The 24,848-nt window shown below is 43.4% G+C and overlaps 1 protein-coding gene and 1 long non-coding RNA gene across 3 annotated transcripts in view; both read right to left on the reverse strand.

The window, feature by feature from the left end:
• Lrrc28 (leucine rich repeat containing 28) overlaps positions 1–24,848 on the reverse strand; it is a 126,499-nt gene that overhangs the window by 72,385 nt on the left and 29,266 nt on the right. The gene's annotated exons all lie outside the window — the stretch shown is intronic.
• LOC143267319 (uncharacterized) lies at positions 463–23,091 on the reverse strand. Its single transcript, XR_013042325.1, has 3 exons — positions 19,299–23,091; positions 18,169–19,023; positions 463–17,995 (listed from the first exon to the last, which is right to left on the reverse strand). It is a non-coding gene; the product is annotated as an uncharacterized LOC143267319 (long non-coding RNA).

The following is a 24,848-nucleotide window of genomic DNA, read 5'->3' on the forward strand; positions in this document are numbered from 1 at the left end:
AATGTTTCCAGATGAAGAAAATCAGTTGTTGGCACATCTGTTCTATATTGTCATTATATTAATGAGGCTGAAAGACAATTGTAGCTGAGACCTACAACTCAGAACAACTGGGAAGGATTCTGGGACCTGCTTTGTGGACTGGTATACATAGTGTATTCTGAACAGTATGTGTTCTATTTCTGTTGAGGTGAAGGATTAGTTCAGGATGAACAACAATGTCATTCTCCTTTTCTGTATCTGTAATTGTTTGATCATATGCCAATACAGAAGGATTAAAGTCTTCATTTATAATTGAGTTCCTCATTTCTCCTTTCAATTCGGTGATTTTCTGCTTCATATGTTTTGGGCCTATCTGGATAAGAACATATATATTTATAATTGTTACATCTTCCTAATATATTATTATAGACTGTCTTTTTTCTATAACAGTTTTGTCTTATTTTGTTGTTTCTTAAAATAGCTAACTATGCAGCCTGGTCTACCAAGTGAGCTCCAGGAAAGGCGCAAAGCTACACAGAGAAACCCTGTCTCGAAAAACCAAAAAAAAAAAAAAAAATAGCTAACTATGAAAATCAGTGGAAGTCTCTAAGAAAAACTATAAATAGTACTATCACAGGAGATTCAGAAAGATGGCTCAGTGGATTGAGGTGCTTGCTGCCAAGTCCAATGACCTAAATTCAATCCCCAAGACCTACATGAGAGAAGAAAAGACTCCACACACTGTCCTCCGATTCTGCATATGGGTGTATGTGCGTACACACATACAGTGAAAAGTTAAGGATCAAAGTCAGGATCCCACAGAGACTCTCGCACACCCATGTTCACTACTATACTATTCACAATAGCCAGGAAATTGAATCAGCCTGGATGTCCATCAACAGGTGAGTAGATGAAGAGAATGTGGCACATGTATACCCAATAGGGTTTTGTTCATCCCTGAAGTCACATTACAGGAAAATGATGGAACCAGAAAAGGTTCCACTTTGTTCTCTGCTGAGCTCTTTCTATTTAGGCTTCCACAGCACCTGAAACATTAGATGTTTAGGTACATAACTCAGATCTCCACAAGCCTGTGCTGACAGATGAAGGACTCTAGTTTCTACATGAAAATCAAAATTCACATGAGACTGCTAAGTCCCTATTTGTAAGGATGAGGTTCTCAATTCACTATATACCTTTAAAGGCTTTGTGTCAAATATAGCAAGAAATATACAAGAAAATTAAACTGGAAATCAATGATAAGTTGGAATAGAGACTTGAAATACTTGAAAACTGAACAATTCATGGGTCAAAAAAACTGAACAAAATTATGAAAAAGCTTAAGATAAACCAAACATACCACATCAAAATGCATTAGAGGCAACTAAAGCTTAAAGAGATTTTTTTTTTAAATCTTGAAATGCTTGTATTACCAAGAGTGAGCTAAAAATAATGTACGTTTTTATCTCAAGAGACCACACAGTAAAGAAAGGTAAACCAAACACAAGAGCAAGAGGAAGTATGGATTAAAGGCTGGCAAAGTCTACCAAGTACCAAATGAAAACCACAGGCAATACCACCAAGGACAAAAGTGGGCTCCTGAAAGGATCAGCTGAGCAACCATCGCTGGGCCAGCATGGGCAAAGACAGAGAGGACAGGCATGAGAGAGAATACACAAGATCAGAGGACATACATGAGCATAACTGAGATTCACTCTCCAGAATCACAGAACCACTGGACATTGAACTTTATGTCCCAACTCAGACGATATAAACAAATTGTTAAATCCCCAACATGTCACCAGTTACAGGAACTCTCAGAACTTGAAGGTGAATTAATAATTAATAGGCTTCGTCCACCTCATAATAGGTTTCTCCGCCAAAGAAGTAAGCCAGATCAAGCAAAATGGAAAAACAACAGGTTTATTTGAACAAAGCAACTCCCAGGCAGATTCTCCAGTCTCAGAGATTGTGCTGGAGAAGCTGCACACCCAAACTAAAGCAGGGAGATTATATAGGTTGTAGGCGAGGGGTGATGACATGTATGTACCACAAGCTGAGTTTGTGCCAAGTATGGTCAAAAGCTGACTGCATTAGGGTGGGGACTTGGACTGCTGGCAACTTCAGGGGAAGAGCTGCCGTAGATGCCAAGAATGCAGAACTGGGCTTTTTGGTGCCTTCCCTTTGTTTGGAGACTCTGAGTGGGCAGGGTTTGAAAAGACAGGAATGAAGCTTCTCAATAATCTAATTAATAATAATTAAAAATCTAATAATATGGATAATTCTAAGCACATATTTAACAGACGAATTTTAGAATTCTCTTTCTGTATCTCTTGGTCCGTCTCTGTCTCTGTCTCTCTCTCACATACACATACACACCCTCTTTGACTTGCTTTTGTAAAGACTGGCTTAACTTGCTAGGTTTGGAACTTTCACACTCACAGTCACACACTCTGCATGCATTGGAATTGGCTTCTTTTGCTCAAAATGGTCTCTGTGGAGTCAAATGCATTGCCCAATGTAGGTGCCAGCTCAGTTCCTTTTGTTAGCATGTAGTATCCTAATAGATGAATTCACCACTTCACTCATTTCAACATGAAAGAGTATTCTAGTTCCAGGTACTTATGGACACAACCATACATGTCTTTTCGTTACATCATGGAAGCAGAACTCTTGGTTACAAGTATGAGCAGTAACATATCCATGCTATGCGCCCTGTCACCCCATGGCTCCTCAGGGCTTGTTTTGCCAGCGCTTCTGAGTCATCCCTGTGGTTACTTAGAGGAACCTTACTGTGGTTTTAATTTCATGTCCTTGAGGACTAATGAGGCTAAGCACATTAGCATATGTTTACTGGCCATCTGGATTTCCTCTTTGGTTAGGTGCTTGTCCAAGTCTATTGACTAGTTTTCCCTTAAGCTAAATTCTGGTCTTTCTCTTTCTTACTTGTAATACTTCACTATGGTTAAAAGCCCTTTGCCAGTTACATCTATTACAAATATCTTCTCGCAGAGAGATGCTTAACCTTTCCATTACTTAGTTATCTATGCCAGAGCCCCACAACTACAGCCACCATGCCAATACTGGACCACCAGTTTTTGAATAAAGTATTATAAGAACATAGCATATTGTCCATGGGCTCTTTCATGTAACGACAATAGAGTAGGTGGGACAAAGACCAACCTGCCTGCATTATTTCCTATAAAATAGACATTTACAGAAGAAGTAGGGCTCTATAGCAAACATGATTCCTAAATATTAATGGCAATGATATTTATCTTCTGCATATGTGCACTGTGTCCTATTTAAGTTGTTTCCTTACTGTGAAGTCAAAGAAACTTATTTGTATTAAATTGGGAAAATTAACTCCAATTTCCCTGACTTGAGGAAAGAAGATGGTATAATTTCATGTCTCGGTGGAGTTTCACAAATGTTCTATGTGCTTGAAAGTGATCTATTTTTGTGTAGAGTATGTGATGCTATGTATTCTGTAGGTTAACCTTGGGGAAACTAGCTTATTCTACCTGTGTCAAACACTGGGAGGCACAAGCAATCTGAACGCAACTGCTGATGCTCTCAGGCCCTTGGCGTCCCTGTTACACAGAAGCCATCGTCCAGTGAGGCCCACTTCCCATCCCCTACTGCACTTGCACAACTACTCTGGTACACACTCTAACAGATAACACTCTTTAAAACAACCCTACAATATCATTATCATACATACTAAAATTAATCATTTCTTAACGTTATCTACTTGTTCAAAAAAATTTATGGTTTTACAACCAATTTGTTTGAACCAAACTACTAACAAAATGTGCAAGAACTGCATTTGGGTGGTATGAGTGCTTGTGTGTGCTTGTGTGTGTGTGTGTGTGTGTGTGTGTGTGTGTGTGTGTGTGTGTGTGTGTGTGTGTACACAAGGTGATATGACTGCATGTGCATGAGTGTGTGTATCTGTGAGCACAGGGTTGAGTCAGAGCTAACCCCAGGGTGCGTGCCCTTCTGTGCGTGTTTTCCACCTTCTCTGAGGCAGTCCCTCACTGGGACTTGTCTGACAGATGCAGACTAGGGAAGGCTGGCTGATCGGTCACAAGCATGTCACCATGCTCAGCTTTTTACGTAGATTCTAGGGATCCTGCTCCATTCTTCATGTGCATGGCAAACCCTGTATCCATTTACTGAGCTAGCTTCTTGGCCATGCCTGACATGATTCTTTAAGACCCTTTTTCTCACGTCTACCATTTACTTAAAACAGTTTCCATCTTGAAGAACTTCTATCACCTTCAATTTTCTTTACTGTGCCTTCACGAAGTCAGTGAAAACGCCCACTTATTCCTTAAAGGATTGCCTGTGGTAAGATATACTTTACTAGCATAGGGTCATATATGCCCAACTGTATCACTCTGGGCACTAGGACATAAAGTGTGCCTGTCCAACCTTCAGTGGAGTTGAGATTAATTAGTGGATGCCAACATTATCTACCTTGAACAGCAAAAACAGTTTCTTATAGCTTTTTACCCATCAGTGTAGGAAGCTATGATCTCTGTCAAGATATTTATTTGATGTTTTAAAATGTTGACTTTTCTGATTCTATCATTTGTCCTCATTCAATTATTCAGTTGGAAATACAGCTGTTGGGAAAAGACAAGGAAATATTTTGATACTTTCCCTATAAAAGTTTCTGAACTGTCTGAGAATACCACTAAAAGTTCTCTCTCTCTCTCTCTCTCTCTCTCTCTCTCTCTCTCTCTCTCTCTCTCTCTCTCTCTCTCTCTCTCTCTCTGTGTGTGTGTGTGTGTGTGTGTGTGAGTGTGAAATGCTGTTTCTAAGGTCCCCTTCACATTTTTTTGTGTGGGGGAGCAGGGCTTCGGGATGTCAATCAGGCAAAGCTGGCCACCTATGTTCTTTTGTGTTTGTGTGATGTTCTTGTGCCAGGTACATATATGAACATGCATGTGAAGGCCATAGACAACCTTCAGTGTCACCCCTTAGATGACAGTTAACTTGGTTTTTGATGCAGAGTAACTCACTGACCTGGAACTCACCACGTGGGCTAGGCTGGCTGGAGTCCCAGGGATCTGACCGTCTCCCCGTGCCCAGTTCTGAGATCACGGACACAGACATCTCCTAGCTCTTCACATGGGTTGTGGGGATCAAACTCGGGCTCCCAGGCTCATGCGGCAAACCTTTTGCTAAGCCATCACTCGAGCCCGCTGATAGGGTTTTCTGTGAACTCCTAAATGATTCTGCACTTGGGATGCCTCATTCTAGGTGAGTGGCCATTGTTTCTGATGCTCTAACAATCTGTCATCCAGTCTTGCACATGGCTATGATAGTCTGTTTGCTGCCCTGCCTTTTGGCACATGATATTCAGGGTGGATCTTCTACAGGTTGTACCTCAACACAGCAACCCAAGCTCACTTTAGTGCAGAATGATTTTAAAGGCTAGAATCTCTTTGGCCTGGGAAAGTTTCAGCATTTTGTTAGTTCATGAGTATCAAAACTGAGTGCTCTCCCTGGCCCAGTTTTTCTGGGTCTTCTTAAGAAGGGTTGGTGTGAGTTAACTAATCTGCCAGTTCCACAAGCTGAAACTTTAAAGCATAAAGCATTAAGCTTTGGAAGTTTTCTGCTTGTTTGCTTTAGGGACAGGGTCTCTCTACAGAGCTTTGGCTATCCTAGAACTCAGCAGACAGACCAGGCTGGCCTAGAGCTCACAGAGATCCACCTGCCTCTACCTCCCAAGCTCCAGGATTACAGGTGTGTGCCATCACACCTGGCCTTTAAGCTTTAAAAAATATATATTTAGGGGCTGGAGAGATGGCTCAGTGGTTAAGAGCACTGGCTGCTCTTCCAGAAGACCCAGGTTCAATTCCCAGTACCCACGTGGCAGCTCATAACTGTTTATAACTCTAGTTCCAGGGGGTCTGGCACCCTCACACAGACATAAATGCAGGCAAAACACCAAGTTACATAAAGTTAAAATAAGTAAGTTATTTATAAAATAAGTATTTTACTATCAATTATATGCATATGTGCAGGCTGTATGTGGGTACAACTGTGTGTGTGCTTTGGGGGCAGAAATATGAGACTCTGCTGAAGCTGGAGTTACAGGTGGTAGTGAGCTGCTTGCACTGGGTACTGGCAGCCAAACCCCAGTTTTCTGGAAGAACAGTACTCACTCTTAACTGTGGAGCCTTCTCCAGTCTCAACATGAAGTTCTCAAGTAAGATAAAGGAGGAGGAAACAGACTGAAAAAGGACTTCTGGAAGAGAGAACTCAAGTTTTTCAAAGACACATCCCCTCAGTTGTTGCATCACGAAAAGGAAGACTATTTAAAAGGAACAAAGCAGGCTAGAGCACAATCTAGAAAAGCTGTACGAGTTCCTATACAGAGCACCATTGAGAAAGTGGGTTTTATCTTCTGAACCTTCCACAGTTAATTTTTATAGTTCAGCCAGCAAAGAACCTACAACAGATCACCATGGCCCTACACAGAGACAAGACAATCTGTAACACATCAGCATGGCCCTACACAGAAGACAAAACCATCTACAACAGAGCAGCATGGCCCTACACAGTAGACAAAACCATCTACAACAGAGCAGCATGGCCCTATACAGAAACAAGACAATCTCAACACATCAGCATGGCCCTACACAGTAGACAAGACAATCTACAACCCATCACCATGGCCCTACACAGTAACAAGACCATCTACAACAGAGCAGCATGGCCCTACACAGTAGACAAAACCATCTACAACAGAGCAGCATGGCCCTATACAGAGACAAGACAATCTCAACACATCAGCATGGCCCTACACAGTAGACAAGACAATCTGTAACACATCACCATGGCCCTACACAGAGACAAGACCATCTACAACACATCACCATGGCCCTACACAGTAGACAAGACAATCTACAACAGAGCAGCATGGCCCTACACAGTAGACAAGACAATCTATAACACATCACCATGGCCCTACACAGTAGATAAGACCATCTACAACAGAGCAGCATGGCCCTACACAGTAGGCAAAACCATCTACAACAGAGCAGCATGGCCCTATACAGAGACAAGACCATCTACAACACATCAGCATGGCCCTATACAGAGACAAGACCATCTACAACACATCAGCATGGCCCTATACAGAGACAAGACAATCTACAACAGAGCAGCATGGCCCTACACAGTAGACAAGACAATCTACAACAGAGCAGCATGGCCCTACACAGTAGACAAGACAATCTACAACACATCACCATGGCCCTACACAGTAGACAAGACCATCTACAACAGAGCAGCATGGCCCTATACATGTAGTAGACAAGAGAATAGACTGGAATGTGGCTACTGTGAAGCTCACTTAGGACTGATCAGTGGCGACCACATCACAACAGCATCCAGCACAACCGCCCGGCGATCCCAAACTGGCATAGAATAGGATGTAGTAGATCTATACTCTAAAGCAGAGGTAAGATTTGGGATGACATCCCCCAAACCTCAAGAAAAAAAAGACTTTATTTTTTAACAAAACTGTTTGCTAACTGGCAAAGAGTAGTCAAGAATTCCCTTATTACATAGCTAACATACCAAAACATATTCCCCCTATATGAATTCAACTAGTTGTGTTCCATTCTCAAGTACAAGACATGGTGTTAAAGAAGCTGCAATAAGAGCTGGTTCCTTCTGCAGCTGAGCCTCAGCTGGGTCCACAGCCCTGGCCACTCAACTGCAGCTTTGTGAGTCTTGGAAGAAGATCTGGTGAGACTGCACTTGGACTACATGCCCTTAGGACCGAAGATCGTAAACTGTGTTGTCTTTAACCACTAATAAATAATAACTAAGGGAGTAGTAGAAACTGCTACACCATTTTCTTTCTTATTTTTGATACCATAAAATACTCCTATCAAACAGTTTTCAAAGACTACATGTTTCTGCTAACAGTTTGGAGAAGGCCCTGGACTGAGCACTGGAAGACCTTGTTCTTAGATTCTATCTAAGTCACCCACGTAAGGTTTACAGCTCCTTGGTGCTTGAGATTCATTACACACAATCAAGGATAAAGCCTCCCACTGGGCTAAAGAAAATGAGGGGATTCGCGAAGATTCAAAAGCACTAAATAAAACAGAGCACTAAAATCCAACTTCTTTCCCTCAGCAATTCTGCACGTTAGCAGGAGGCACCACCATCTCCTGACTGGATTAGTGCTGTGCACGACTAACTCATCTCCCAGTGTTTGCTCTTGGGTCCTATTTTACAGCAGTCACCTTAGCGGTTTCTTCTGAACCTCACGAGATCATGTCCTGAGCTAAAAGTCCTCCAGTGGCTTCCCACTGTATCGAGTCCATAATGACCAACATCACATACACTAAGACTTTATTATTAAGAACAGTATACTGCGCCTTTGCAAGCTCTTCAATTGTGCTAGCTCTTTTTGCTGATTTTGTTTCAGAAGTGGTGTTTATTTTCTGAACACTCCTTGCAGGAATGGGGTCCTCTTATCAGGAAAGGCTGCTATCAGAGCAACTGCAGGACAGTCTCTGTGGAGTATGATTTCTAGGAGAACAGGAATAAACCACGAGGCAAAAGAATATGGCAAGGAAAAAGGTAATTTCACTGTGTCTACATTTTTATATCTTAAGCTTTTTTAGTTGTTGTTTTTGAGACAGGGTTTCTCTGTGTAGCTTTGCGCCTTTCCTGGAACTCACTTGGTAGCCCAGGCTGGCCTCGAACTCACAGAGATCCTCCTGGCTCTGCCTCCTGAGTGCCGGGATTAAAGGCGTGCGCCACCAGGGCCCCACTATCTTAAGCTTTTCTGTGTAACAGATTTACATGTTAATAAGAGATGAGGAGGGAGAGGGAGACATCGCAGCCTGAGGACCTGAGCTTGGCGCCTCAGCACCTACACAAAGCCCTGGCACAGCGCACCTGCAACCCCAGTGTGGGAACATGGGATGGGAATATGGAGGTCACTGGCCAGCCTCTTAGCCAACACTGTGAACTGCATGCCAGAGAGGAGGCCTGTCTGAATAAGCAAGGGGAATGGCTCCAAAGGAGAGACATCCTAGGCTTTCCTCAGTGATTCCACGTGCTTGTGCCACCCCTGACCCTTCCAGAACAAAAATAAGAGAGTGAACAGAATTCTCCATCCTGAGCATCTGATAGAGTGGGACGGATGAAGGTCACGTGACAATGAAGGACCGACCCCGACGCGGGAAGACTGTCTTTTAATTAGAACAGGGCACAGAAGGGACCTCTGGGAAGGAAGATCCATCGACCAATTTGTCCCCCGCAGTCTCAGAGTGGTAAATCCAGTGGAGGTTGGCATTCGACCCTGTCAGGAGTCTCCCGGCTCCTCACTGCCAGCGGCAGTCATCAATGGAGACGTGTCAACTTTGCCGTCCGTCCGTCCGGAGTTCCTCAGCGCACCTGGGCCTTTCAGGTCACTAACCCTTCAACATTTATCTGCCTTACTCAGATATTCACAGAGGTTGAAGAATAGATCATTTAAAAACCATTGTTAATTTTTTTACATTACTTACTCATCTGTTATGTGTGTGGATCTGTACACATGCATATGCGTACACAAATGTCACGTCAGAGGACAACTTCTGGGACTTAGTTTTTTTCCTCCAACCACATCACTAGCCCCAAACTGACTTATTCTTTTACAGATTAGTAAACTGAACAGTTTTGGTCAAGAAATTTGTGATGTTGGGCCCAAGATGGCTCATCAGGTAAAGGTGCTTGCCACCAAGTCTGAGGACTTGAGTTCAATCCCCAGGACCCAAGTCATTCTCTGATTTCCAAACATGTTCTATGGTAAGTGGGTGCCTTCCAAGATAAATAAATAAATAAATAAATAAATAAATAAATAAATAAATATAAATGTAGTTAAAATTTTTTCAAGAAACTGGTGATGATTAGTACCATTATTTAGTCTTTTGAATGAGGAAGTTTATTGACCCTGAAGCAGATGGAATTTGACTACTTAAGCATGTATTAAAATCCATTTTGTTCCCCCACTGAGACTAAGGCTGCCTTATAAGAGAGAAGATCAATCCTTTATCAATGAAATTTACTTCCTAGTAACCCAACTCCAGTGTTTACCAACAGGCAGATGGCTGGCCTCCTGACTACAATGAGAGGCTGGAATAGGCTGGTTTAACAGAGAGGAGCAACAGGCCTTCTCTAAGAATCTCTAAGATTCTTCTCACAGACCCATTGACAATGGACCAGAGAAGACCAGTGTCTTCTGGGCAAGCAGTAGCCAGCCAGTACAACTGCTGCAAACCTACTCTGGTCTCACTGTGTAGACCTGGTCCGCCTGCCTCTGTCTTCCAAGTGTTGAGATCAAAGGTGTGCACCACAACACCAGGCCTCGGAGTAAATAAAATGTTAATGATTCAGAGTCTCAGTGATACTCCTGGTACAACATCACCCAACCTCTGGGAAAGGCACCAGATGTGAGAAAATAATCACTGGCCGGGTGGTGGTGGCACATGTCTTTAATCCCAGGACTCAGGAGGCCTGAGTTGGAGGCCAGCCTGGTCTACAGGGTACCAGAACAGATAAGGCTACACAAAGAAACCCTGTTGCAAAAAACAACAGCAACAAAATAATCACTGAATAAAACTAACAACTAATTTCCACATATTACTTATGAGAAATTAAAAACACAAGTGTGAAAGGCAATTCCAACTTTAGAAAAGGAAACTATCATTTTGTGTGTGTTTTAAGAAAACAGACTTGGTGTGTGGGGCAGCAGCTTAGCTGAGTTCCTTTAAATAGTCAGGGGTTTGTGAAGTGCAGAGCTCATGTAACATAAGCTGTGTTTTCCTCAAATCCCCAAGCGTCCATTTGCTTGAGAAACCCACGCTTCCTGGCTGGGCGCCCGCATACCGAACCTGCCAGGTCCTGAACAGTTTTAGTTCTGTTACTAAATTAGGAAGCTAAAGTAGGCAATGTCTGGGCCAACAACAAACTAAAAAGGCTCGGCATCATTAGCTCGCAAGTCTCCTTAAAAGCCAGATCATTAGAAGATATTTAATTTTTAATTAGAGATACCAAAGTAATTTAGCCTAATAAGGAGCAATAGTAGAAATAATTAAACGAAGACAAAAAAGAGAAATCCAAGCATTTAACAGTGTGTTCTTTGGGAATAACCTTCATTTTGATGTTGAAAAGAAACCAGCACTTGAGTTTCAGAGTCTCAATGGTGGATGCTAACATTCTGCCGTGTGTTTCCATGCAGTGGAAGAGACAGGCGAAGTTCACCACAGCTTTACAAAGACAGGCCTAGTGTCTGGAGAACTCAGCTTAGGAAGCAGAATAGAGCAGCCAGGGAGACTTGGAGAGGGATTTCAAGAAAATAGTTACTTTATAAACGACAAAAATACAGAGGAAAAGATGTAATTTTCCTCTTCCCAACCTATATTGGTCTCTAGGCAGCATATCATAAGGTTTTTAAAAGGACTGTAGTTATTAATTAGCATTCCCTAAACTATTTTAAAATCACCCTTCTATTTTATCAAAAGCTAATGCCTGAATTCTGAAGGTGTTGGGAGTATTTTAGTTCTAAGAACATCTGAAAAGTATTTCCACTATAAACACTGTTAGGCATTCATAAATTTCAGAGTCCTGTTTATTATACTTCAGTTCTACAAAATAAGAAAAGTAAATGTGTATTTACTATGCAGTCCTTATTTTCCATGGTTTATGTATTCAAGCACCAGATTTAAAATTACAGAAGGTTCACAATGGCTGAGTGTGGTAAGGAGCCCTGAAAGTCCAGTCACCGTGAGCATTTCTTACCCACCTTCTAGCCCAACACAGCCAGTTCTACAATTGCCGATGGTTCGGCATGCTTCCTCTACTGACTCTGATGTACTTACATGACATCTACAGGAGTTCATGATGGACGGAGGGGACGTGGCAAGTGAGCAAACCCAGAGCCTGTCACGCGCATCATTCAGCTCCATTCCTCTCACCTGGACACCCACGAAAAGCAAGGCAGGCCCCTGGGAAGGGGCTGGGCCTTTCCATCTCAAGTCTGTTCTGTCCCTCAGACTAGAGGCGATGAGACCAGGTTGGACCTCCCTGATCTATTCCATCACGTCCCGGGGCTGTTGTGCAGGCACCAAAAAATAAGAGGAGGAGCAGGCGCAGTGTTTACATAAAAACAAGAAATAGACTGGGTGATTAAAATGATACCCAGCAGTGTAATAGTCTCTACAGACCACTTTGGTAAAAGGTCCTTTAGGCCCTAATCCTCATCACACAATTCATATGCACATAAAGAAACATGTGAATAAACTCAGTGTCAGAAAAAAAAAATGGGGGAGGGGGCTGGAGAGATGGTTCAGCAGTTAAGAGCATTTGCTGTTCTTACAGAGGACAGGGTTTCAGTTCGCAACATGGTAGCTCACAACAGCCTGTAATTCCAGTCACAGGAGAGCCAGTGTCCCTCCTCTTGGCTTCTGAGGCACCAGGCATGCACATGGTGCACTACATACATGCAGGCAAAAACTCATACACATAAAATAAAAAACAAATCTTAGAAAGATTCAAGGACGTCAAAAGACACCCATAAGAAGAAGAAAGTTGGACATCTTTCCACTGCCTCATTAAAACCCTACTTTAGTAATCAGTAATCAGGGCACGGGGCCCTGAGAGGAAAGGGCAGAAGAGCTTCCACAATTAAACCTCTAGGTTGATGGATGACCAACATTTGGCAGAAAAGCCAGGTAATTTGACAAAGATATAGCCTTTTCAATAAATTGAGCAGGAACAGCTAAATATGGGGGGAAAGCCTCAACCCTTACCTACAACATGCATAATAACTAATCTGCAATGGATTAAGACATACACGAAGGAGACAAAACAAACTTAAAGAAAAGGATGCACATTTTTCGACCCAAAGTTTGGCAAACATTTCATAACTATACCATCAATAACACCATCTACAAAATAGAAAATTGGTAAATTTGGCATCACTAAATTTTTAAGTGTCTGCTCTTTTTTAAAAAAATCATTAAAATATAAACACAAACCACCACAGACTAAGTAAAAACATGTCCAGGTCATCTATCTGAGAAAAGGTTTTTATGCAGACAAGAATAGGGGCCAGCCACAGGCGTAAGGGGCATTTAGGAAGTGTTTTAGTTTTTGCAAACTGTATACCAACTCCGCCTCAGCATGAAGGCAGCCATAGACGACAGTTTGTATAAGAATGGACATGGCCATGTTCCAGCAAAACTTTATTCACAACCTCAGACTTGCTCTGCTTCCTCACCATTCCGGGCTGATCCGGATTCTATGAAAGCTATTTTACAGCTCTACGTTGTAGAAATCTGACAACAATATAAAATCATCTTTATTTACAAGCATGTGTCTATTACCTCTGATGGAAGGTGGCCCTTTGGCTCCATGGAGAAAGCTGACTCTGGTGTTGTTACAACATGAATTTTAATGTCACTCATCTCTAGTTTGTCCATTTTGTGGATTTCCCTTTGAAATAGTTACAAGATCTTATCAATTTCCCCGTTGATGAGCTAAATAAAAGTTTTAACACATTGAAAGTCTTCAGCTGTGTGGGAACCACAAACCCAGGTTTTTTAGTAAACGTGATGCTCTAAGCCCCAAATGAATACAGAACCTCAGAATATACAAGGAAAGCTTATAACCCAACATCAAGAACACAAAGAGCATGCCGACACCTAGGGGCTGCGCAATGGCTCAGCAGACGCAGGCGGACATGCAGACGGGGACACCTGGACAGCTGTGGTCCAGTGAGACCAGCCACAGCGGCCAGCTCTGGATGTCACTGAGAGAAGAAGACACAGCACGACCACGGAATAATTCTGATATCAATGTTAAGACTCTGCATGCACATAAAGAAGAAAAAAAGATTTAAAAAGAACGAAACGGCTATTTTATGACTAAATATCTGAAATAAATACTTTACTAAAGAAATGACAAATAAACACATAGAATATATTATTAGTCTTTAGTTAGTAGTAAAATGCAAACCAAAGCTGCAAATAGATTCTGCTCCATGGCCAATGGAACAAGTACAGTGGGAAAAGATGGAATGGACCAAATGTAACAAGGATAAGACAGAGCCGGAACCTTCAACATGTTATCAGGAATGCAGATGGCACAGGCTCTTTGGAAATACAAATTAGAAGTTTCTTCTAGTCAAAAATCCACTCACCATATAGCCCAGCAGCAATTCTACTCAGAGGTATTTGTGGAAGAGAAAGGAAAACACATATCCACAATAACCTTGTTTACAAGTGTTCACAGTAACACTATTCATAACAGTCCCAAGTAGAAGCCATCTAAATTATCAGTCAACTGATGAATAAACAAAACACGGCTCATCCATACTATAAAAATACTACTCGGCAGTAAAAAGTAACAGAATACTAAGACTCGTGTTTCCTGACAGTACACACAAAAACACTGCACTACGTGAACCAGCCACGTAGAAAGGCCACATGTCACATGATTCCATCCAGGTGAAAATTTTGAAAAAGTTTGCATGACCAGTGGTTGGGAACAGGGCATGGCAGCAAACAGGAACTTGAAACTGATGGAAATGTTTTAACTGGATTACAGAGAGTATTCCTAAATTTGTGTATATTTTTAAAAACTTATCAACTATGTGCTTAAAATGGTATATTTTATAGTCTATAAATGATACCTCAATCAAGTTATTAAAATCATTAGGATAAAAATTTAATTACTAACTCATGCCAGAAGCAAAATTACTGGTATTGTCATAAAGTTGAACAACATATTACTAAAAAGATTATTCAGTGTCCTGTACAGAGAAAAGAAGTGTACAGATAGAGACTGTAAATTAGCTGTAGACAATGTGCTGGAAATCAGGAAATTGGGCTTTTACTTCTCGTTGTGCTACTCATAATAGAAGTGTTTTAAATTCAGAAGCAGTGCACGTTTCTGTGTGGACAGAAAACAAGCTTATTTAGACATCACACCCTTGTACTGGATCTTTCAGGAACAAACGCCAAATTTCAAATTTCATTTTATGTCGTGGATGTTGAACTGTAGAGGGAGAGGTCTCTCAGAACACATGTAAAACCTCTCTACCACACTGGAAAATAAAATGAAAACAGGGATAAAACCCCACTAATTTGGAGGGAGGGGCTGGGAACTGAACCCATCTGCTGGGCAAACACTCACCAACTGACATGCACACCCAGCTCCAAGTCACACGGATTTGATAGGCATTTGTTTTATTAAACATTTATAGTACTTAAAGTTCCATGGAATTTCAAGTATGGGAAACTTCAATAGCTCTATGGATAAAGCTCAGAAACAGTGTCATCACAGATCCAAATCAAACCAACAATAGTAGATGAAGCAATACAGCCATGGCATTCTAGAAAAGATTCTTAAATACAAGATAGGTAAACGTATTAGTAAACATTGATTGATGAAACTGGTTTATTTATATTAAGAGCCACAAAACAAAAATCTTGAAACATCCCTTTCCCTCTCCCTTCTATTCATCTGTCTGTGTGTAGGTGTGGGCCCGTGTTACACAGTACACACACAGAAGTCAGAGGACAGACAATGTGTGGACACCAGGTCTCCCTTCCGCCATGTGGATCCTGGGGACTGAACTCCGGTCATCAAGCTTGGTGGCAAGGACCCATATCTGCTGAGTCATGTTTCAGGCTTGGTATTTGGTTCTTAGATAGCTAAATAATTGAGAGAGCTCTGTAAAATACAACTTCAATAATGCCATAGAATCCTATCACTTACAGTGAAGAAATCTATCTCTGAGCAAGCCATTCTCTGTGTTCAGACCATGAGAAAAAATGTCACCAGAATTAGGTCTGTGTTGCCGGCTGTTGTGACATAACACTGGGAAAGTCAACCTGAAGGACAAAGATGTATTCAGGTCATGGTGTTGGAAGCTTCACTCCACGGTCATGAGGCTCCGCTATTTCTGTGCCGAGGCCAGCTGAGCATCATGGCAGGGAGCATGTGGCACAGCAAAGCTGCTCCCCTTATAGCAGCTGGAAAGAGAGAGGGTGGGGCTGGGCACAAGGTACACCCTCCAAAGACGTGCCCCCAGTAACTAACTCACTTCCTCCAAGTGGGCCAGGTCGCCTCGGGTTTCCACTGCCTCCCAACAGTAACACCAGCTGGAAGCCAAATTCTCGGCCCATCAAACTGGGGGTGGGGGTGGGGGACATTCCAACCCCCCCCCCTCCCCATAGCACGATGCCAGGCTTTAACTCTCTCCAGATCATATGAAGAGCAGGGATGTCAGCAGACCCAGTCAAGGAGCAGAGGAAACGCATAACTAACCCTTGATATTTGTCTCAGCATATAAGGACATTCCTCTCTGCTGCCTTTCCTCACTGCAGCAGCCAAGAGTCTTGACACAAGGGTCTGGGGGGTTTGTTTTTACATCTCTGAACAAATGCACAGAGAAAACTGAGCCGGCTATAAAATCATCTGATGAAAATGGTGATCTGAAGATTAAACAAAGCACTCCAATGCCAACTGTTAGGCGTGTGGGGAAGGGTTGCTAACAAGCAATATCAAACTGCATTTCTTTAATTGCTTCTCATTACATCGGCTCCTAGGCAAATTGTAAGGCTTCTCATTCATTAAAATAATCATTAACCATAAAATCACTTACAGACTAGATCATCAGATTTAAATTAAAACCTTTAATAGGGTTAAGACAAAATTTGCACATGAAATAAAGCAACAATTGTGCTTCAAATAACTGAAATATAAAACGCATTGTTTCACATACTGAAAACATTGCTTTGAAAGATATGTATTTTTGCTATATATGCCTCCAGTTCTGTCTTCTTCAAGTGTCAAGTCTGACGGGAAACTCTCGTTTCCTAGCTAAATCACCAACAGTAGTAGTATACTGTTATCTCAACATAAGCGGTTATAAGATAGCAACCTCTAGGTTTTAGTCCCAGGATAGTCATTGATGAAAGTAACTGAAGGGAGAAAGGCCTTAGCCGGCTCACAACTGCAAGGTAGAGTCCACTAGTGCAGGGAGGCCAAGGCTTGCAGCAGCAATGCACTGATGCACGCATGCTAGTGCTCTGCTGTCTCTCACAAGGGTAGACGCGCCCACCTAAGTTCATGTAATCAGCATAAACCCCAGAGAACAACCTAATCTGGATGAGCCTTCATGGACACCGCCTTCCAGGGCAATCTCGACTGTGTCAAAGTGACACAGTCATCACAACATGAATGTAATCCCTGTTCATGTGCCCAAATGCACATGGCTTGGTTAGTAAATGCAACACATCAAACGCCGCTAACACAAGAAAGCTGTTTGATACCTAAAAGTTCTCTATAATAAAAACGATACAAGTTCTGCGAAACATCAAAAGATTTGATAGGAACCACTCCACGCCACCTCTGAACACTGAAAGCTCATTTAGACACAAAAGAACTCACTCTCCGAGGGCTCATGGACAGGTTGTACCTAAGGAAAAACATTTCATTGTCCTCGAGAAAAATCACCCCAGAAGATTCAGAACATTTCTATATTCATCAGGCAGTTAAAAACATTCTGACTTCTTGGTTTTCAACATTAAAAAATCGTTCTAAACCTGGTACAGGCTTCTATCATAGCAGACACAACTGATTTTACAGTATAACTGAGGAAACATTTCATAGAGTCTGGGGGAACTCTGGGTTATCTGCAGTGCATGACGCACACTAGGAGACAGGTGTCTGCGTCGACAAATCACCTACACACCAGAGTGCTCCCTGGGGTGGGACTTTTTTTTTTTTTTTTTTTTTGCTTCGAGACAGGATTTTGATGTGTAGCCCTGGCTGTCCTGGAACTTGCTCTGTAGACCAGGCTGGCCTATAACTCAGAGATCCATGTGCCTCTGCCTCCCAAATGCTGGGATTAAAGGTGTGCACCAGCACCACGGCCACCACCACCAACACCACCAGCACCGGGCAATCGACCTCAGCAGCATCACTGTGGTCCCTACATAGCAGCATCACTGAGGTCCCTACTCGGCAGCATCACTGCGGTCCCTACACGAGAGCATCACTGTGGTCCCTACACAGCAGCATCACTGTGGTCCCTACATAGCAGCATCACTGCGGTCCCTACACAGCAGCATCACTGAGGTCCCTACTCAGCATCACTGCGGTCCCTACACAGCAGCATCACTGTGGTCCTTACACAGCAGCATCACTGTGGTCCTTACACAGCAGCATCACTGTGGTCCTTACACAGCAGCATCACTGTGGTCCTTACACAGCAGCATCACTGTGGTCCCTACACAGCAGCATCACTGCGGTCCCTACACAGCATCAAGCCCAAGGAGGCCAAGGCTGTAACAATTACAGGCACCCAGACAGAAGCACTGAGTGGAGGGACTCTGACTATGACACAAGCCGAGCTGAAGCTTCTTCACAGAGGAATGGTCCATGCGCATAAACTCAGTGTGCCTTGGCCAGCGGCAGGACAGATGGTGGAGGTGTCATCAAGTCCCAGGCATCAACTTTGCTCCTCTTGCCTTTTTAAATTATTTTAAAAAATACTGTCACAATGAACTTTTGTTGTTCAGACATTTGGCAAGTTTTCTACCATTTCCCTTCACACCTTTCCTAAAAAGGAATTATTTTCTGTATTCCACACTGAGAAGGATAAAACATTTTTTTTTCTTGAGAAGAATTTTAATGGCCATTTTTATCCTCTGCTTTTGGCCAAATTGTCAAAGTTTATAAAAGTATATAAATAAAATTTACAAGCCTTAGTTCCATGTTTTTCTGAGAAAGCTATGTGTTTCATTTAATCCAGTATACTAAGATAATTTTATATAAACACCTAAATAAAATGTTTGCATGAAGCTGCTTATATCTAATTATGCTGTAGAGGTATTTGCTACTGAGTACTGATGTGCTACACACTGTAAGTCTGTAACAGCCACTCAGCGCACACGCTCCCAGTGTGACCTCAAGACGGACACCGGAGGACGGAGGAAGGCTGGCTGCCTGCTGTTGCCCCTTCTGCTAGTCTCAAGATGGGCAACTTTTTCTCAGCTCTCTACTGAAATAATAACTAGCTATCCTGATATTCCCAATTCTTCTCTCTCCTGTCTGTCAGCCTCTTCTTTGGAAGACACAGTAAAATATTCTGTCCTTTGCAGCCTGAATTCAGATTCCCACTTTCTCTCGTACAGAGCAGGGTTGATCTAATGTGCATGTCTCATAAAGCAAGAGAAACAGTAAGTCTCCCAAGTCAGTCTGTCGACATACAGCGTTGGCCGCACATGTGTGGCCTGGTGACCCTGGAGGAGTGCTTCATGGAGGAACCACTTCTCAGATGTGTTTCCAACAGCAAAGCGGTGGGAGGCTGAACACCACCGCCTGGGATAATGTACATTAAGGAGCAGAATATGGACTAAAGAGACTAGATTACTGGGGCACAGTGGGCACAATACGGTACCCTGTGTTTTGAGATTTCAGTAAGGGCTGCCGTTGAGTTGGTTGCTGAGGAGCTTCACGGAGGGCTCAATGGGATGGCTAATGAAGTCCCCAGGACCCAGTGTTCCTAGGCCACCTAGCAATCTTAGAAAGTTAATCAATGCAGGGAGCCTGAGGTGGAACCATATAACCAGGGCCACAACCACAGAGTGGGAGCCACACCTCTGAAGAACCAGTGCAGCAGCGCCTGGCACAACCTGCCAGCCCGTGCCACAGTTGGTTAGTCTGTCAATAAAGGGTAACACGCAGGGTGGTAAGCAACAGGGAGCCTGGGGGACTGAGCACTGGGTCTTCTGCGGCCTCTGCAAAAGGCCTCCACAGTGACCAGTGAGCACCGTGCTCAAAGCTGCTTGGGTGTTAAGAGGTGGCCCTAAGAGGCCATCTAAACCAAAGCTCAATGGAGCAATGGGCCGACTGGAAAAAAAAAATCCATTTAAGGGGGGAAAAAATCGCATTTGGAGGCTGTTTCAGGACCAGTTCACATCGGTAACGCTGAAGGCACAGCTGTGTCTGCTGGTTACAGGAAGGACACAACCCTGCGCTTGTACATGCTTTTAGTCACTCTGGTACAATCCGTTCGTTCATGTTTTTAATTTGAGCTAAAAAGCCCTTCCTTTTTTGGTACGCAAAACAGCTTTTCAAGGATTAAAGCATTAAAAAAAAAAGTCTGATTTATAAACCAGATGCAAGCCTCATCTCTGCAGGCGCCTGGCCACTTTGTGTTTTCTGTCACCATGGCCGTCTGTCAGGGGGGTTCCAGGGACTGAGGGTCACAGCACTATCAAGCATGGTTGCTGGAGGATTAGCAAGTTTTTCTGTCTTGTCCAAGATGACTGGCCTTTGTGGTCTTTACAACAGTGGATCATAGAGTATTTGGCAAGTGTGCCTGCACTGATGGGGGCTTTTCCCCAATAATACTTTATTTGTAGTGTGTTCACATTTCTCTTCATAATATATGATATGACTTTGTATCAAGTTAGAAAAGCCACCGAGAGGATATTAGGTTAGAATTGTTCAAAAGCAAACAATTTGGTGCAATGCTCAGAAAAAATAAATGTGATCGAAGGTAAGCAAACCTGAGAAACCAAACAATAATGTCTGACAGAAATTCTGATGACAGGCACGGCAAGAGAACTGAAAAGAGACTCATTTCCCACCACAACAGGAAAGAGCGACTCAAAAGGCAGCTGTTTTGGAGCCGTGAACACGTGGCACTGAACTGTGAGCTTTGAAACAAGGGAAAAAGAGATGAGGTCCACGGTGGGCCTGGCACATTTCAGGCCAGGGGACAAGTAAGGGGAACACAAACAGGCCAGCCCCACAAAGCTGACATGGCAGAAAGCAGAGTTCCAGGCAAAGAAAACACCTGGAAAACGCAGAAAAGGGAACCTAAGAAGACAAAGCAGCAAAAGGTGAAAAGGGGCCATGGTCTGAATGTTCACGATCCTCAAAATTCACGTCGAAAACTCTTCACCATCCGACGGTGCTGCAAAGGGAGGCCTTGGGAAGACATTAGCTTCCGGGGGAGAGGGCCTTGTGAAGGGGATTCGACCTCAGAGACCTCCTGCCTCTTTAACCATGAGAAGATGCCCTTCTGCCTGTAAGCTAGGAAACAGCCTTCCTCAGACACCAAATCTGCTGCACCTAGAGTTCAGCCTTCCCAGCCCCAGAAGCACGAGAGAGAAACATGTTGCTTATAAGCCGTGGCAGTTTTCCCGATAGCACCGGGGTGGACTGGAGCAGAGGAGCAGAAGAGCACGCTACAGCACACAGAGAGTCAGGCAGGAGACACGACGAGGCATGCCCCCCAACAGCTGTCCAGCTGCACGGAAGGACCCCTCCCTCAGCAGGACAGAAATCATGCCTGGTACTGGAAACTAACCAGCTCCACAGAGCTAGTGAGTCGTGGACCTCAGGAAAGACTCTATACTACTACCACTTTGCTAGACCAGAATAATTCCTCACCCTGCATTCTAAATCTTACACCCACAGGTAAGTATTGTTAGCACCCCTCAGCAAAGAAGTCTCTCTTTACAGCAAATGGAGACCATCACAGAAGACCACAACTGGACACAGTACAGAGATCAACAGATCATGGGGAGCCCGACGAATACATCTCCATCCCAGCTCCTGCATCTATGGTTCAGGGAACACTGCGGAAGAGGGGGAGGAAATGTTGTAAGAACCCTAATTCCAGCAAGTCAGCTGTGAAACAGTTTCTCCTAGAAAGGGCCGCATAAACAAGATCTAAACGATGGCAGTATCAGTGGGTATATTAATGTGGATGTGGGGTGGGGAGGGTGGTTATGAGGTCTCACCATATACAAAGAACTATAGGCAACTAGTGATCGCTGGGAGAATTAGGCCCTCTCTGGACTGAGCCCCTTACTGGTTGTCCAGTGCATAGGCACATCAACAAAAATGGACTCAAGTGGTTGTAGTTATGTATATATGTAGTTATGTATATATAGTTATATATATATGTGTGTGTGTGTGTGTGTGTGTGTGTGTGTGTGTGTGTGTGTACCACTAAAAATCAAAGAAAAAGAGGTTATCAACTTGAGAGGGGACGTGGGGGAAGAAAAGGAAGGAGAAAGGGGATATAATTGTATTTCAATTAAAACATTAAAAACAACAACAAAAACAAAAAACTTAACAACAAAGAACAAAGTTTTAATGATATGCAGAAAAATACCAACTAATCTAACATGTAACACAGATCCACAAAGCAGCAATGTGATACAGAAAAGTATTTGAAGAAATGATAGAAAATTTTCCATGTTGGAAAAAAAAACCCAAGAAAGATAATTATTTTTAAACGTGCACCAAAACACATCACAGATAAACTATGATACCAAATGAATGAAAAATACCTTCTTGCAGCCACAGTAAACCATTCCTGGGAGCGATGACATAAACTAACAAGAGACTTTTCATCACGTGCAATGGAGGGCAGGGGAAATGGAAAGTCACCCTTAAAGAAAGGAATCCAGCCAACTCAAAATTCCATAGTCAGAAAAATCAAGGGTAACCTTTTCACTAAAACAAAAGCAAACAACACATGGCTGATTGTCCCTACACAGACCTGCCCTCCAGCAGAGTTAAGGAAGTGTTTCACGCTAAAGAGAAATGCAAACAGCACACAGACATGCAGAGAATAGAATGAAGAGCTTGTGTGCATCTTAACATGTACAGAAATAAGAGTGTCTGGTTGGTCTAAGAGCAAGCGCCGAGGTACACGGAAACATGCACCATCAGGTTCTTACTTGACATGAGGGCGCACAGTGTCTCCTGAGGAGTAAGCTCAGGATGCACATTGTGAGCTCTAGAGAAAAACTATCACAGGAAATAAATGCAACACTGAAACATATTCAAGTTATCCAAAAGAAAACAGAAAAGACACACAGGAAGATCCACAACCTATGGTGGCCAGTTATGGGAAGGGTAATTTCAAAATACAGACATTGGGATCGCAAGATGGCTCACCGGGTAAAGGTGCTCACCAGACTGATGGCTCACCAGACTGATGGCTCACCAGGTAAAGGTGCTCACCAGGTAAAGGTGCTCACCAGACCGATGGCTCACCAGACCGATGGCTCACGGGTAAAGGTGCTCACCAGACTGATGGCTCACGGGTAAAGGTGCTCACCAGACCGATGGCTCACCGGGTAAAGGTACTCACCAGACCGATGGCTCACCGGGTAAAGGTGCTCACCAGACTGATGGCTCACGGGTAAAGGTGCTCACCAGACTGATGGCTCACCGGGTAAAGGTACTCACCAGACCGATGGCTCACCGGGTAAAGGTGCTCACCAGACTGATGGCTCACCGGGTAAAGGTACTCACCAGACCGATGGCTCACCGGGTAAAGGTGCTCACCAGACTGATGGCTCACCGGGTAAAGGTGCTCACCAGGTAAAGGTGCTCACCAGCAAGTCTGGTGACATGAGTTTGATCCCCAGGAGGACCCACATGTGGAAGGAAAGAACCAACATCTTCAAGTTGTCCTCAGACCACCACATACATGCTTCAGCAAGCGCATGCACATATACACATGCATGCGCATGCGTGTCAAAAAGGTTTTAAATAAAGTAAAAATTTTAAAATTTGGACTGGAGAGATGGCTCAGCAGTTGAAGGCATGTACTGTTCTTACAAAGGATCCAAGTTTGATTCCTGTCACACACACGTTAGGTGGCTCACAACCACCTGCAACTCTAGCTCCAGGGGTCTGACATCCTCTTCTGGACTCCACTGGCATTGGTGCGCGCGCGCGCACACACACACACACACTTAACTGTAAAATAAAGTTAAGAAGGGGCTGGAGAAATGGTTCTGCTGTGATGAGCACTCACTGTTCTTCAGGACCCAGGTTCTAGCCTCAGAACTCACATGGAGGTCACAACCATCTGTGACTCCAGTTTTAGGGGAGCCAGTGCCTCTTCTGGCTTCTGTGAGCACCGCACACATGTGGTGCACAGACATATATATGCATGCACACGAAATTATAAAATAATAAAAAAGGGAAAAAACAAAAGAAAAAAATAGAATAGTCATAAGAGTTCTTCATTCTCTTACAATAACCAAACCACGCTGGATATGCTACATAATGGTAGTTCCTGAAATTCACTGGCAACTGAGGCAGCAATTATCTTAAGCTTACTTCAATAGGTGACAGGCTCATTTTAAAACAAAAGAAATCCCTGGCTGCTATTCCCTGTCTGAAAGAACAGGAGGAAAAGGAATCTGCCCCAGACAAAAGCTAATGAGAAATCAGTCCAGCTGTGAAAGGCTGAAAGGTGCATGCGCAGACTGGTGCTCTCTCTCTCTCTCTGATGTCATTTTCCCAGGGCACTCAGAGGCTTTCAGCTAGGGAAAACTGGGGGATGGAGATAATAAGAAAGCCAAGAGAAACTACTTGGAGGCAAGAACTCTTCAGAATACAGAGAAGCCAATCCAGGCCCCAGTGGGACGGCAGGAAGCGCTCTCACGGGGCTGGAGCGAGGGGCAGGTCAAAGAAAATTTCTCAGCAATAGGAAAAAGCCAGTCACCAACATGTCAAACAGGAAGCTATCTCCTGCAATCCAAAGGGAAGGTTCTGAATAGCCCATAAACACACAAGAAGGTACCTGCCACTCTCAGGCAAGAGAAAAATACAAAGTAAATACAAAATGAAACAACTATTTTTATACCCAACAGCACTGCTAAAAATAAGCAGTAGAAACACACAGGACCACCAGTGGGGGAGAGGCCAGGGCTTATGCTGCTGAGGTGAGGACTGGGAGGAGAGGCCAGGGGTTTCCTGACAGTGGAGGAGGAGGAGAAGAACTGGGCGGC

This window comes from Peromyscus maniculatus, chromosome 1, assembly GCF_049852395.1.
Source record: "Peromyscus maniculatus bairdii isolate BWxNUB_F1_BW_parent chromosome 1, HU_Pman_BW_mat_3.1, whole genome shotgun sequence".
NCBI classification, from domain to species: domain Eukaryota; kingdom Metazoa; phylum Chordata; class Mammalia; order Rodentia; family Cricetidae; genus Peromyscus; species Peromyscus maniculatus.